A 14,653-nucleotide genomic window follows, 5' to 3' on the forward strand; every position below is an offset into this window, starting at 1 on the left:
CTGTCTAACCTTTACTGCAAAATGTACCACTGTCAGAAAAGCGCAAATGACCATGCTTACAGCTTAAACATACTACTAACGTATGGCTTGACAAATTATAAAGTGAATGCTATTATTTTTTATAGAGAAAAGTGTATAAAAATATAAAAAAAGAAAAGCACATTAAAAAAAAAAGAAAGCAAATGACCCATAAACCCTTTGTCTGGACAACGTCCACTGAAATTCTATTAAAATAAATATAAAATATGCACATAATTTAAAAATTAAAATAGTACAAAAGGATATAAAATAAAAAGTAAATGCTTCCTTCCTCCCTTTTCTCCACATGTAACCACTAACAGTTTCTTATGCATCCTTCTAAAATATTTCCCTCTGCATCAATAATGTTTCTAAAATGAGTTATATGATCATGCAGACTTTGTCTAAATTAAATGATACATTTTAAAAGAAAATGTAGTCATGACTCTCCTATGATATAAAATGAACATGTGTCAAAGACATAATTTCACTCATTAATTAATGAGAAAAGCAGCAAAGTATTACAACCAATTCAAAGGAGAGCTGAAAGTTTCATACACAATAGGCAGGTAAGGAATGCTGAGATGATTTTAGAAATGGATGCAAAACTGGTCAGGATCCACAAGGGGATAATCAGTTGCCTTCCACCTGACACAATTTGCATTTCCAGGGACAGAAATTATTTGCATTACTATCAAGCTTTTACAACTTAATTTCTGTCTTTAGAAATTCAAGAAATAGCTTAGTGCAAGACAATGAAAGGCAGAGATAACATGGATGGGTAAGTTACTCAGAACACCTACTAAATCTTAGAGTCTCCCAGTGTTTCCTGCATTTATCATTGGCTCCCTCCTTACATCCCTCCTAGGATGTCCCCTGCCCACAACCTCTGCTGGCCAATCAGGTCAGGGCTGAATGCCCAACCTGGGAAGACTGACCTATCCCCTTAGCTGAGCCAACAAAGTGCTCCCAAGGCTTTCACACTCTGCTTCCATGGTGATGGGCACTGGAGTTGTGAGTCAGGCAGACTCAGGGCTGAGTGTCATATTGGGCCTTGAAATGCAGACAAAAAAAAAATATTGTTCCAGTATGCCAAGCCCTAATCAACACTAGTCCCGAAAATCCTAAAGAATACCTAGGTCCCTATCTGAGACTCTATAACAGTTTCACTCACTAAGTTTACTTTTCAGAAACTTAAATCCTCCAGGGTGTTCCTATACCAGATAACTCCCAAAACCCAGAGGCAACAGCCTCTCCAAGAACATCAACCAGAAGCATCGCCTTTCCTCGTAATGTCGACACCCCTTTTCAATATGAACAAGTTAGTGAGTTAGTGGTCACTTCCCAGATTTACCTGAAGATTGAGAAAGTGATCAAAAGAGAGAGAGGGGTAGCAACAGACAAGATAGGATTCAACAAAGGATACAAATATATAATTTTTTTTATAGTTTCTAGGGTATTAGGCTAGCTAGAAGGAAATCACTGAAATGTTGGAACTGTAACCTATAACACTCTTTGAAATTTGCTCTATAGCCACTTGTTAAATTGTATTTTGAAAGTCATCACTTTTCTGTATAATATTTCATGATAAAAAAAAGTTTAAAAAAAAAAAAAAAGACCCATGGTCTAACATGACCACAGACATAGAGGACTGGTGGTTTGATGGGTTGAGCCCTCTACCACAGGATTTACCCTTGGGAAGACTGTTGCTGCAAAGGAGAGGCTAGGCCTCCCTGTAATTGTGCCTAAGAGCCTCCTCCTGAATGCCTCTTTGTTGCTCAGATGTGGCCCTCTCTCTCTACCTAAGCCAACTTGAAAGGTGAAATCACTGCCCTCCCCCCTACGTGGGATCAGACACCCAGGGGAGTGAATCTCCCTGGCAACGTGGAATATGACCCCCGGGGAGGAATGTAGACCTGGCATTGTGGGATGGAGAACATCTTCTTGACCAAAAGGGGGATGTGAAAGGAAATGAAATAAGCTTCAGTGGCAGAGAGATTCCAAAAGGAGCCGAGAGGTCACTCTGGTGGGCACTCTTATGCACACTTTAGACAACCCTTTTTAGGTTCTAAAGAATTGGGGTAGCTGGTGGTGGATACCTGAAACTATCAAACTACAACCCAGAACCCATGAATCTCGAAGACAGTTGTATAAAAATGTAGCTTATGAGGGGTGACAATGGGATTGGGAAAGCCATAAGGACCACACTCCCCTTTGTCTAGTTTATGGATGGATGAGTAGAAAAATAGGGGAAACAAACAAACAAACAAACAAACAGACAAAGGCACCCAGTGTTCTTTTTTACTTTAATTGCTCTTTTTCACTTTAATTATTATTCTTGTTATTTTTGTGTGTGTGCTAATGAAGGTGTCAGGGATTGATTTAGGTGATGAATGTACAACTATCTAATGGTACTGTGAACTATCGAATGTACTATTTGTTTTGTATGACTGCGTGGTATGTGAATATATCTCAATAAAATGAAGATTTAAAAAAAAAAAAGAACCATGGTCTAGGGAGAAAGACAACGTGCCTGTCCAGTGGGCTTCCACTTTCTGGGAAGACTTTCTGCATTTGGATTCTGTGATAGTCCCCTCCCCATCCCCTTTTATGCTCAAGTCAGCTTGGGTGGGTGTCTGTGCCAATAATTTCCTTCCTAAGAGAACAGCTGATGGGTAAGCTATATCAGGACCTAAAGGTCTGGGGTAAGTGTCTGACTCCTCCCCAGTCATGAGGCAGTTTCCCACAGAGCCCAGGGTCCTCGTTGGTACTATGAGCCTTGTGTCAACCCCAGAAGTAAGGGAGCAGGGTGGTCTATGATTCAGCAAGAAAGGACGAATACTTGATTCTTTTTGGGCCCTGTGAACAGCTTTTCTTACCTTAAAAATGGAAAGGGGGATGGGAGAGACAATGCTCCTTTCTGGCTTGCCTCCCAGGACTGCTACGGGGTCCAGTGAGAGGCATGGGTGTGTGTCTACTGCCAAGGGCCACAGCTTTGGCAAGGCAAGAGAGCTGTGCTAAGTGGCCCCTCTCTGCAAAGTGCTTGGGAGAAGATTGTGCAAATGGACAGTCATGATTAATTAATGGAAAGGCTCTCAGCCAAAGGATATATAAACACATATGTACATCACTTGACTCTCTCAGGAGGGAAACATTCATTCAGAGTAAGGCAAGACAGGAAGAGCTCTATATCGATCAAGGTTTTCCATCCCTTAGACCAATACCTTCTCACCACCTTCATTCATTCAGTGAGCATTTATTGAGTATGTACCATGTGATATGCACTATACCAGGCACTGAGATACTGAGATGAAGATAGTTAACTTCTACTCTTGAAGAGTTGGCAGGCATAGCACCCCCAAAATCCTAGAAGAATAAAGGAAAAATTTCTCAACTCCTTTCAATGTCCCTTCCCTTCCTGTGCCCCCCCCAATTGATCTCTGCTCCCCTGTTTTCTCATCTACCCTTTGAGCACTTTTATTTAAGCCTGCTTCTAGTTGCTTTTATCATTAATTGTCCTAAAGTACAATTTGACCACAGCAATCACTTTCTCAAACCCCATAATCTGCAAATGAAGCACAAATCACTCTGAGGCCCCCAAAGCCCCATATGATTTGGCCCCACTGCCCCCTCTAGCCCTTTGCCAGGCCCTGCCTCCCTCAACACCCCAGAAACACTGGACTTACCACTGTACATGCCCTGCTGACCCTCGATACCACATTGGAGTGGGGACTAGGGAACGTGCCCCTCCTTGGTGCTCCTAGAATATCCTTTGTTTTTCTCTGTCTCTATGCTTGTTACAGTACTTAGTAAAGCCCTTTTTGTGTGTGTGCAAGTTTCTCTGTTCTTGGTACAGTGCTCATTACATTGTAGATGCTCACTGAATGAAGATGAGCTGAGAATGAGGGTGGGGAGAGGGGCTGGAGCAAGGAGGGAATGTTTGGAACACTTGTTATGGAAAACAGGAGAGGAACTGACCCAGGCCTATCAATACAGGGGCCCAGCTGGCTTTTGGGGTCACTGACACTAATCTGGCTACCCCTGTGTTTTCTCCAGGACATAGAATTCAGGAAGGCAGATTGGCTTGTAGTGCCAGGGCTGGATCTTAAGAGAGTGTGCAGAGAAAGCTAATTGTTCCCTCCTCAATTTTTTCCCCACCTCCACCCCCCACTCCCTTCCACAGAGTAAAGTTGAGGCTAGCACGGGCTTCCTAGACAGACTACATTTCCCAGCAGCTGCCCCCTTTACATCAAAGAGGGCCTAAGTACTAAGTTCTTGACAATGGAATGTTGATCAGCGATGATGATGTGTGTCATTTCTAACCCAAGATGGTTAAGAAGCAGTTGTGCCTTCCCATACCCTTCCTTTCCCCTTCTTCCAGTGTGATGCTCCTTGGAAACACAGGATGAAGATTGTAGAGCCACAAGATGGAAGGAATCTGGGTCCCTGGATCACTACTTGGAGGAAAGACAACTGCTGATCGGGGCATCCATTTGAGGTTTAACGTGAGCAAGAAATAAGGTATATTGTGTGATCCAATATATATTTGAAGAATTGTTTGTTAAAGGAGTTTGTTACTCTAATTAATGAAGGGTTTGAGAGACTTGATGGTTTTTCAGATGATTCAGATGGGTCCAGGCTGGGGAAACAATTGAGGTCCCTAGAGACTCAAAGTCTTCATTAAGATTTAAGAGCAGGAGTGGAGGGAGGACGGGGAAGAAACTAGAAAGGTAGGAGGACCAGGTCCCTGGTACAATACAGAAAGCTAAGATTTCAGAGAGAAGCTATCCTAGGGTGTGGCAGGAGCCAAGGTGGGGGAAGGTGGGGACATTAAGCAGGTCCAGAAATTTGATGCTGAAATCCAGGAATCATGTTGGCTGGTTCATCCACATGAATGTAGTCTGTGATGAAGCAGGACTTGGGTGGAGAGGAAGCCGCAGAAGGCCTTTCCATTGAGCTGTAACCAGGCCTAACAGGACTGAGGTTGCTCAATCTGTCAGCTGCCATGGCTGAGTGGATCTGAGCAGGGCATCTCATCGTTGCTAAGGATTTGCACAGTTGGTCACATGAGATGCACACCTGAAAGCTGGTCCATGCAAGGGACACCTGTAAAGGCAGAGGTAGGTTATCTCCATCCAGAAACAGACAGACCCATGGCAAGAATTGTTTGTTAAAGGAGTTTAACTTTGGTTGGTAGGGGGCTTGGCACTCTCCAAAGTACTTTATTTACAAATCTGTTTGGGCCTCAAGGACATCCCTGGAAGACCCATATGCAGGTGGTGCCTTCCTGTGACAGGTGAGGGCTCCACAGTGATGAGTAAGATCCCACAGGAGGGGGTCAAGTCACAGTCTCCTGATCCTTGGTCTGTGGTTCTCATCATGAAATTCCTTTTACAAACATCTGTAGGCATAAACTGCCCATTGTCTGAGGAGGGTTCAGGCCTCAATGTGCCATTGGCAGCAGGGATGATTAAGGTGGCCTCCGAGAGGCACTTCCAGCTAGCGAATCATAGAAGAGATTTGGAATGAATGGTGCAAAGCAGAAATGGGTTTGGCTATGACTGACCAAAACCCCAAAATGTTAGTTGTGAAAATAAGAGAAGTTTATGTCTCTTTTACAAAAATAAAAGAAAAAAGAAGAAGAAAAGAAATCTGAGTTAGGTGTCAAAGGTTTCAATGCTCTCTACAGTTTCAGAGGGCCAAGGTTCCTTCCATTTTGTTGTCCTGCATTATTGCATAACAAATTTCTTAAAGACTCAGTCACTTAATCTAAGTGAAATAAGCCAGACACAAAAGGACAAATATTGTGTGATTACACTTACATGAAATATCTAGAATAGGCGAATTCATAGAGACAGAAAGTAGATTCAAGGCTACCAAGGCTGAGGGTAAGGGAGGGAATTGAGAGTTCTTGCTTAATGGGTACAGAGTTTTTTTTTTCTTTTGTTTTGTTTTAATTCAATTCAGTTTTATTGAGATATATTCACATACCATGCAATCATCCATGATGTACAGTCAACTGTTCACAGTACCGTCATATAGTTATACATTCATCACCCCAATCTATTTTTGAACATTTTCCTTACACCAGAAAGAATCAGAATAAGAATGAAAAATAAAAGTAAAAAAGGACACTCAAATCATCCCCCCCTCCCACCTTATTTTTCATTTTGTTTTTGTCCCCATTTTTCTACTCATCCATCCATACACTGGATAATGGGAATGTGATCCACAAGGTTTTCACAATCACACTGTCACCCCTTATAAGCTACCTTGTTATACAATCATCCTCAAGAGTTCAGGGTTGAAGTTTGATAGTTTCTGGTATTTACTTCTAGCTATTCCAATACATTAAAACCTAAAGAGGGTTATCTCTATAGTGCTTAAGAATGTCAGCCAGAGTGACCTCTCGACTCCATTTGAAATCTCTCAGCCAGTGAAACTATTTCATTTCATTTCTCATCCCCCTTTTGGTCAAGAACATGTTCTCAATCCCATAATGCCAGGTCCAGATTCATATCCTGCATTGCCAGGGAGATTTACACGGCTGGGAGTCAGGTCCCACATAGAGGGGAGGGCAGTGAATTCACCTGCTGAGTTGGGTTAGCTAGAGAGAGAGGGAGAGACTCTTAGGCACAATTATAAGCAGGTTTAGCCTCTCCTTTGCAGTAATGAGCTTCATAAGGGCAAGCCCCAAGATAGAGGGCTCCGCATACCAGACCATCAGTCTTCAATGTTTGTGAGAACATCAGCAACAATCCAGGTGAGAGAGTCTGACACTTCCTCATTTTCCCCCAGCTCCTCAGGGGGTCCCTGCATATATATTTTTATTCTGTGCCTAAATTACTTTGGGATGTGTGGCTATTTCACTCTAACCCATACAAACCTACCCTATCTCACTTTCTATTCAAAGTTCCATGTATGGTGTTTGAACTAACTGACTATAGAAGTTATATTGTTTAGACAATATAGATCTTACACCAAATAACATGGAAATTGAAGTTTTAAAACACAGTCAGTTTTGATCTTTACCCGTTGGCCCTATTTGCCCTAGTCTTAACCAAATCTGTTTCATTCATATCTCTACTTGAAGTCTGGACTCTTTTTCAGCTTTTTTTTTTTTTTAACAATTGCTGTATGTGCTAATACTGACATTCATATCTGCCAAGCTCTAGCTCTGATTTTCAGGTGTCACACAGATACTGAACATTCCAGAGACCAATCAGGTTACACACAAAGGGATCAACATCTCAGAGTTTGGAGACAGCCATTATAATTCAGGAATAGATTTGACTGCTGTAATAGTTTACAACCTAGAGACCATTACACTAATAATTCCCCTGAAAGGGGATTCAACCTTAGATTCAATTCTGAGTTTACACATTGTAGCTAGTCCATATTGGCAAGGCATTATAGTGTTTGCCTTTGTCTCTGGCGTACTTCACTCAGAATGCTGCTTACAGGATCCATTCACTTTGTGTGTGTCTCACAGCTTCACTCCTTCTCATAGTTGCTCAATATTCCATTGTATATATACACTAGAGTTTACCATTCTGTTCCTCAGTCAATGTGCCCTTAGGCCACCTCCACCTCCACTCATTGCAAATCATGAATACTGCCTCTGTAAACACCAGTGTGCAAATGTCCATTCATGTCTCTGCTCTCAGATCTTCCAAGTACATACCCCATAATGAGGTGCCAGGATCTTATGGCCCCCACATACTTAGCTTCTTGGGAGCCACCACACTAACCTCCAGAAAGGCTATACCCTTCTGCCTCCTCATCAACAGTAAGTAGGTACATTCCTCTCTCCGTGTTTTCTCCAGCACTTTTATCCCTATTTATATTTTTTCCTATAATTTTATAGAGATATATTCACATACTATACAATTATCCACCGTGTACAATCAGTTGTTCACGGTATCATCATATAGTTGTATATTTATCACCACAGTCAGCACTTGAACATACTATGAAAAAAAGTTGTTTTTTTTAGCAAATAATAAAAAAGAAAATAAAAAGAAAAATAAAGTGTCATACAATATAATAGTAAGGACAGACAACAACAGCACTACCAAGAATCCCATATTCCTCCGTTATATCCCCCTCTCAGTATATTGCCTTGGTTACATTTAATGGAAGCATATTACAATTTTACTGTTGGGTACAGAGTTTTTGTTTGCGGCAATGAAAAATTTTGGAAATACATAGTGATAATGGTTACACATTGAGATTGTAATTAATGCCACTTAATTGTACATTTGAAAATGGTAAAAAGGGTAAATTTTATATGTATTTTACCATACTTTAAAGAAAACACTTCAGTGGCTTAAAACAATAATAAACATTTATTATCTCACAGTTTCTGTGGGTTAGGAATCCAGGAGTGGCTTAGCTGGGTGGTTCTGGCTCAAGCTCTCTCATGAGGTTGCTGCCAGGATGCCAGACAGGGCTGTGGTCATCTGAAGCCTTGACTGGAACTGCAATTTTGCTGGCAAGTTGGTTCTGGCTGTTGTTGATGTGCCCTCAGTTCCTCGCCACCTATTATCCTCCATAGGACTGCTACATGTGCTTACAACATGGCAGCTGGCTCCCCCTAGCCTACAGCAAGTGATCCAACAAAGAGTAAGGTGGAAACTGCAATGTCTTTTATGACCTAGCCTTAGAGGTCATGCTCTGTCATTTCTGCCTTATCCTATGGTTACTTGGGTCAGCCCTATTTAATATGGGAGATAACTGCACAAAGACATGAATACCAGAAGGTGAGAATCACTGGGGGCCTTCTTGGAAGCTGGCTACAATATCTGCCATCTTCAAAGTGTGGCTTCATCCTCATGTTCCAAAATAGCTGCCCAAACTCCAGCAATCACGCCATAGAGGGTGCATTCTAACAAGCATGAAGAAGGAAGAAAGGAAGAAGGGCATGACTTTTCCCTTTAAGGATGCTTTCCAGAAATTGGAAACACCAATCTACTTATCTCCTTGATCAGAACTTAGTCACATAGCTAGCTGAAAATATCTCCTTGATCAGAACTTAGTCACATAAGTAGCTGAAACAGAGGCGAAGAAATTTAATGTCTATTCTGGGTGGCCATGTACTCAGTTAGACCTGATATTGGGGGGCAGTTGGAAGTCTCTGACCTATCTTATCTGGGAAATGATGGGGGCATGGGGGGTGGGGAAAGGTAGTGGTGATGCAGATTAGTGCTTCACCTTATAATTAGTAAATCTCAATATAAAGAGAAAATAGGTAATCCTTAGAGGAACTCAGGAGACAAATGAGCATAAAAAAGAGACCTAATCCTAGAAGCCCAGCAAAGGGTGGTCCCAAGAACTAAGATGGTCCAGAAAATGAGATCGTCCCACAAGGCATTGTGAGGGCAGCCTCCTTCTGCACCCAGACCTGCGGGTTTAAACAAATTCCAGGCAGCCTGATTTACTGATCCAAATGCAGAAGCACAGATGGGCGACTCCAGCGGCTGTGTTTTTAAAAGATCATATGATTCCTGATCAATGAACCGAGGAGACCAAATGCAGAAATGTTTAGAGCTGAGCTGCAGAATTTGCCCAGAGACCTCTCTTAGAGACCAGAGCCAGACCTTGAGCAGCTACCTGGGTGCTGACTCAAACTGGAGGCGGGGAGGTCAGGCCACAGAGGCCCAGCTGAGCACAGGATGAGCCATCAGCCAGCCAGAGGATTCTAAGGCTAGAGAAGTCCACAGGAAGAAAAGCTGCCCGGGCAGAAGAAGGATGAGGCTCTAGCTTGGCCAGGTGGCCAGTGGTGGGGTCACTGTGATCCTAGAGGACGGCAAAGCCCAAGAAGCCTGGGGCTGGGATGCCCAAGGGGACAGCAGATACTACCAAGGTCCTTCTGGCAGGGACTGGCTTACTCCTTTCTGCCACAGCCTACATGGACAGTGGATCCTTATCTTGAGGGAGGAAGAGGGAGGACTGAGATCTTGGAGGTACTTCCTGCATGGGGGGTAGAGGTGGGGGAGTGGCTGGGAGCCTCCTACCTGCCTGGCTAGTCTCCTACTCCTGCTGGATTCTTTTTCTACCCATGGTTTAGGGGAGCAGCCCAAAGCTGGATGAGGTCTCGGTCCCACATCTCTACTGGCCATCTCCAAATGGGATTGTCAGGATGACCTGGGCCAAACAGCATGTTCGCTCACTCGGGCCACGACCCACGCTCTTTATTGCATGTGGGTGGTCAATCATTGCCACATTGCTGCGGCACAAGGGCCAGTTTCCAGAGCAGTGAGGGGATCACCAAAGCTCCCAGCCTTCCCCACTCTGCCATGGCATCAGTCCCAAGCTCACCAGAGGCCTCATGGGACCACCACAGACTTCCAGTTTGAGAGTCCTTTCAGGAGAGACACCCCAGGTGTGGCTGAAGTCGCTGCCACCTTGGACAGAGGAGAAGGTCCCTGGGGCATGGGAGTGGACTAGAAGGGGTGAGGAAGGGGGACAGCAGCACCAAGGGGCCTGGAATTGGTCCAGGTGGCCTGGGGTTCTGTGTCACAGCTCTGCTGCACCAACGCCTACTGAGCACCTGCTCTGGAGCAGACACTGGGCTACATGCTGGGGGAGACAGGGCAGAATAAGGCTCATATGGCATCACCCCAGACACATAAATAAAGCAAAACAGCAGAGGGTGCAGTATACAGGGATGGGTTAAGTACAAGGTACAGAAGCAATGGGGCAGGGAGAATACGCTAATGGAATAGTCAGAACAAGCTTCACAGAAGGGGTGATGCTTGCAAGAAGAAACAGGAGAGCCCCACTGAGTGAGGCATGCTTCCCAGGCAGAGGAAAGAGCAGGCCCCAGAGTCCTAAGCTGTGAAACTGGCTGGGGTAAGGTAAGGGGATTTCCTTGCCTGATGTGTTCACTGTACTCTGAAGCTTCTGGGCCCCGAGGGAGTACGGCCTTGATCTCTTTCCACTAAGCAACTCAGAGTCAAAAGGAAGAAGATTCTCCCTCTGTGCAGGGTTCATTGGTTTCCTTTCATCTCTGAGCACCCTTTCCCTGGCCATGATAGTGGAGGTGCCATAAATTGGGGAGGGCTGTTTTTGGGGGGTTCTCTGGACCTGGGTCTTGGAGAACCTGCCCAAGCTCAGGCCCCAGTCCTTCTCAAATGACCCTGGGTGGACTGGTGGGCCCAGCTGTCCCGAATGGGGCAAGAGGCAGGACTGGGAGGTGGGCAGAGTAGGATGCTTGAGCCCTCCCCCATCTGCGGTCACAACCTGTCCCCTGAGATCTCTGGGCCTCCCTGGAACCCCTGGGAAACCCCAGCATTGCCAAAGCACCTCTCTTGCCTTTTGCAGCCTGCCCTGCAATGTGAGAGGCATGATCTGCCTCATGCTGGCACACTCCAGTTACTCTTTTTGTGGTATGTAAGCTTCCTATTCCTCCAGGACCCAGGAAGTTATAAGATGCAAATGAATTGCCTGGTGAACCAAAAACAAACAGCTGCTCTGGAGTTGTTCTGTGAAGGCAAAAGGAACCAGGGACCCAAATGGTCCAGCAGGGACCACCTCCTTTCTGGGCCCAGGGCAGGTGGGCTTCACCCCCACTGCCCTGCAATGCTCTGGTCCTTCTCAGGAAGAATGGCCCCCCATGTGGGTTGGGGGCAGGACTGAACCAGAGCCACGGTGGGGTGGAACCCTGTCTCCATGACAGCTGGATCAGCATCCCCAGGCATGGAGCTGCCAGTGCCCAGGGAGACTGAGGGAAGATTTGGGGTGCAGATGGAGAGTGGGTTCTGCCCTTGCTCTCGAGGACCTGGCCAGACCAGTGCATTCATCCAGGAACCTCTTTCCCCTCGAGGTTGCTCCCCTCACCAGGTATGCAAATAGCTCCTGGCAGCCCTGGCCACTCTCTCACCTCTGCAGCTCCAATCCCAAGGCCTCTCTCAGGTCATAGCCTTCCACCCAGAAACCTCTTGGTTACAGACTCCTCAGTCTGGCCATCAAGCCCCTACCCACCATGGTACCAGTTTGCCTTTCACCCAGTCCTTCCATAAACTTCTCCTCCAGCCAATGGGTGAAACCCAGTATCCTTTTCTCTCCATCTTCGGGCCCTGATCTTGCCTTTACCTGGTCCAAATGCCCCCTTGTCACTGCTCTAGACATCTGGCCCACCTGACAGGCCCAGCGTCAATGCTTTCTCACCCATGAAGTCTTCCTTGTCATCCTCCACCTCTGAGCCTAAGGAATGGAGCTTTTTACTAGATTTGCATCTTTAACTACAGGAGTGATGCGTGCTTGTAAAAACATTCCCACATTACAGAAGTGTATATAGTAAAATGAGTGTGCCACCTTAACCCCCTTTGCCTAGCACTGACGGGGTTAGCAGTCAGGCTTGCACATGGGTACCCATTTTACCCGGTATGGGAGGGGCCCATGGGGACCTTCCATAAACACGTATTGACAGGGTGGGGGCAGGATGAGCATGGGGCTGAGAAGAGCCGGTAGGTTTCAGAGAGTGGTGACCTGGGTGACATGGAAAGAAAATCCTCAGGTCAGTTGATGTGACCCCTTGATTTCTTCACAAGTAGCTTCAAAGAATAGAGCCCCAGGAAGGCATTTCTAGTTTGTGTGGGATTATTCATTTTATTCCCCCAAGAGCCAGAAACTCCAGTTGGAAAAGGAACCAGGCCTCTGGAGAATGCTCTTGACCTAGCACAAGCCCCCACCACAACCCAGGCTGAGGTGAAACAGACGTCTGGCTGCAGTAATGGCCTGGTCACTTGGTCAGATGGAGAGAGGCAGGAATTGAACCCAGGTCCTTTCTTCTCCCATAGGGCCCCTATGGACCCAAACAAGAGAGCCCCATGTGCCCATCAAAGCAACGATTCTCCTTACAGTGTGGCCAAAGAAAAGAACCCACTCTAGGGAATAAATGGGCCCTGCTGACCTTAGAATAGGAACTGGTGAAAACCCAGGGCTGTGCTGGTATTTCCTTTCCCAGGAGCTCTAGCCCATGCTTCTGGGGAGTTTGAGAGACAGGGAGCAAATGTTTTCTCTCAATACTCTTGGCAGTGAGGGACCATATCTCTTCTCCATACCCCAATTCAAATCAATATTTAAGTGGGGAGAAGGATCTGTGGTGTGTCAAGTTGGGAACACCTAACCCCAATTTAGGGACATCAGGGAAGACTCTCCCAAGGTGTTGACCTAAACTGACACCTGTAAGATGAGCAGGAGGTGGCCAGGTGAAGGCTATAGCATTCCTTGCAGAGGGAGCAGGATTTGGGGGAAACTGAAAGTTCATTGTGGCTGAGCTTAGTGTGGGTGTGTGAGGAGTGGGAGTGGTTGGAAAGGTCGGCTGTTTGGGTCTGCAAACCCTTCTCTTCCAGTTTAAAAGGCCAGGGCTTTGTCCCCATGGCCAAGGGGAGCCAAAGAAGGGTTTTAAAGAGAGGGGCAACATTTTAGACAGATGACTCTGGCTGCTACACAGACCGTGAGCTTCAGATGATAAGTTTGGAGGAAATCAGTACCTTGTGGTACGCAGTATGGTAGCCTGGACTAGGGCAGAGGCATTGGGATATAGAGAAGTAGGATTCAACACAGCTTGTAGGGGTGAAGGAGAAAGGGAACCTGACTTGGATTTTGGGGATGTGGATTCCAGACCCACAGTTGCACTTAGCAAACAATTGTTAACAGGATTGGACTCTCAAAGGTGAAAAATGGAAGGCCAGTGGCAAATGATAAGCCTGCCATCTAACCTGATGACATCAGTGCAGACCTGATTGGGTGCCCAAGTCTTGATTCATGCATGTCATGCACCCACAGAGGCAGCTGGACATCATAATCCTGAAGCAGATGCCCCATATACACAGCAGACCACCTCCAGCCAGTCCAATGCTCACCTGCCATACAAGCCCCATGTCCCCTGGCAATCAACACTTAGAAACATTGCTTTTTGAATATGGAACAGAGATAGTTCATGCCCGACCCCATTTCTCCTCTCCACCCTCATCCCCCAGAGCCTAGACTCTGTGCTGGAACAGTTTCCCTGTTTGGCAGTGAAACTTCCACACAGTGCTCAATTTTTGGTCTTTTAGACTTTAACACAAACCAGAGGCTCCCACCAGCCATTGGAGTGTGGAGGAATTTCAACAAAGTTGGACAGACCCTATGTGTTTTTTGTACAGTTCTGATATTCTACCCTTTGTGGTTTGACCTGAGCTGTGTGTTGAGGGTGCAGTGAATGGTCCCAGTAGGAGCTGAGGCTGCTGCCTGAGGCCATGGAGCATGACCAGGTGTGGGCTATGAATGGAGGGAGCCCAATGTAGGAATCTCAGAAGCCTTGGTTCTGGTCTCCAGCTCCCTGAGAGAACTTTGGCCCTTCCCTCTGGAGCCTGTCCCTTTTCCACCTTTCTGGCCTTTGCACATACTGTTCCTTCTGCCTGGATAACCTTTGCCCTCCTTTTTGCCTGTTAGCTTCTGCTCATTCTTCCTGCTCATTCTTGGGAAGATGTCACTGACTTTCTGATCCGTGTCAGATTCCTTGGTTAAATATTCCCAAAGACCTTCCCTTCATTAGTGTTTTTTTGTTTGTGTCTTTCCTGCCATCTGCCTCCCCCAACAGAATGTGCTTTCCATGAGAGAGGGCTTCTGCTTGTCTTACTCA

At 45.7% G+C, this 14,653-nt stretch overlaps 1 long non-coding RNA gene across 1 annotated transcript in view; it reads left to right on the top strand.

Moving 5' to 3' along the window:
• LOC119507596 overlaps positions 1 to 14,653 on the top strand; it is an 82,504-nt gene that overhangs the window by 43,030 nt on the left and 24,821 nt on the right. The window contains exon 4 of the long non-coding RNA XR_005211325.1: positions 4,400 to 4,539. This is a non-coding gene — a long non-coding RNA (uncharacterized LOC119507596). The remainder of the gene's footprint in view (positions 1 to 4,399; positions 4,540 to 14,653) is intronic.

Source organism: Choloepus didactylus, chromosome 13 (genome assembly GCF_015220235.1).
Source record: "Choloepus didactylus isolate mChoDid1 chromosome 13, mChoDid1.pri, whole genome shotgun sequence".
Classification (NCBI taxonomy): domain Eukaryota; kingdom Metazoa; phylum Chordata; class Mammalia; order Pilosa; family Megalonychidae; genus Choloepus; species Choloepus didactylus.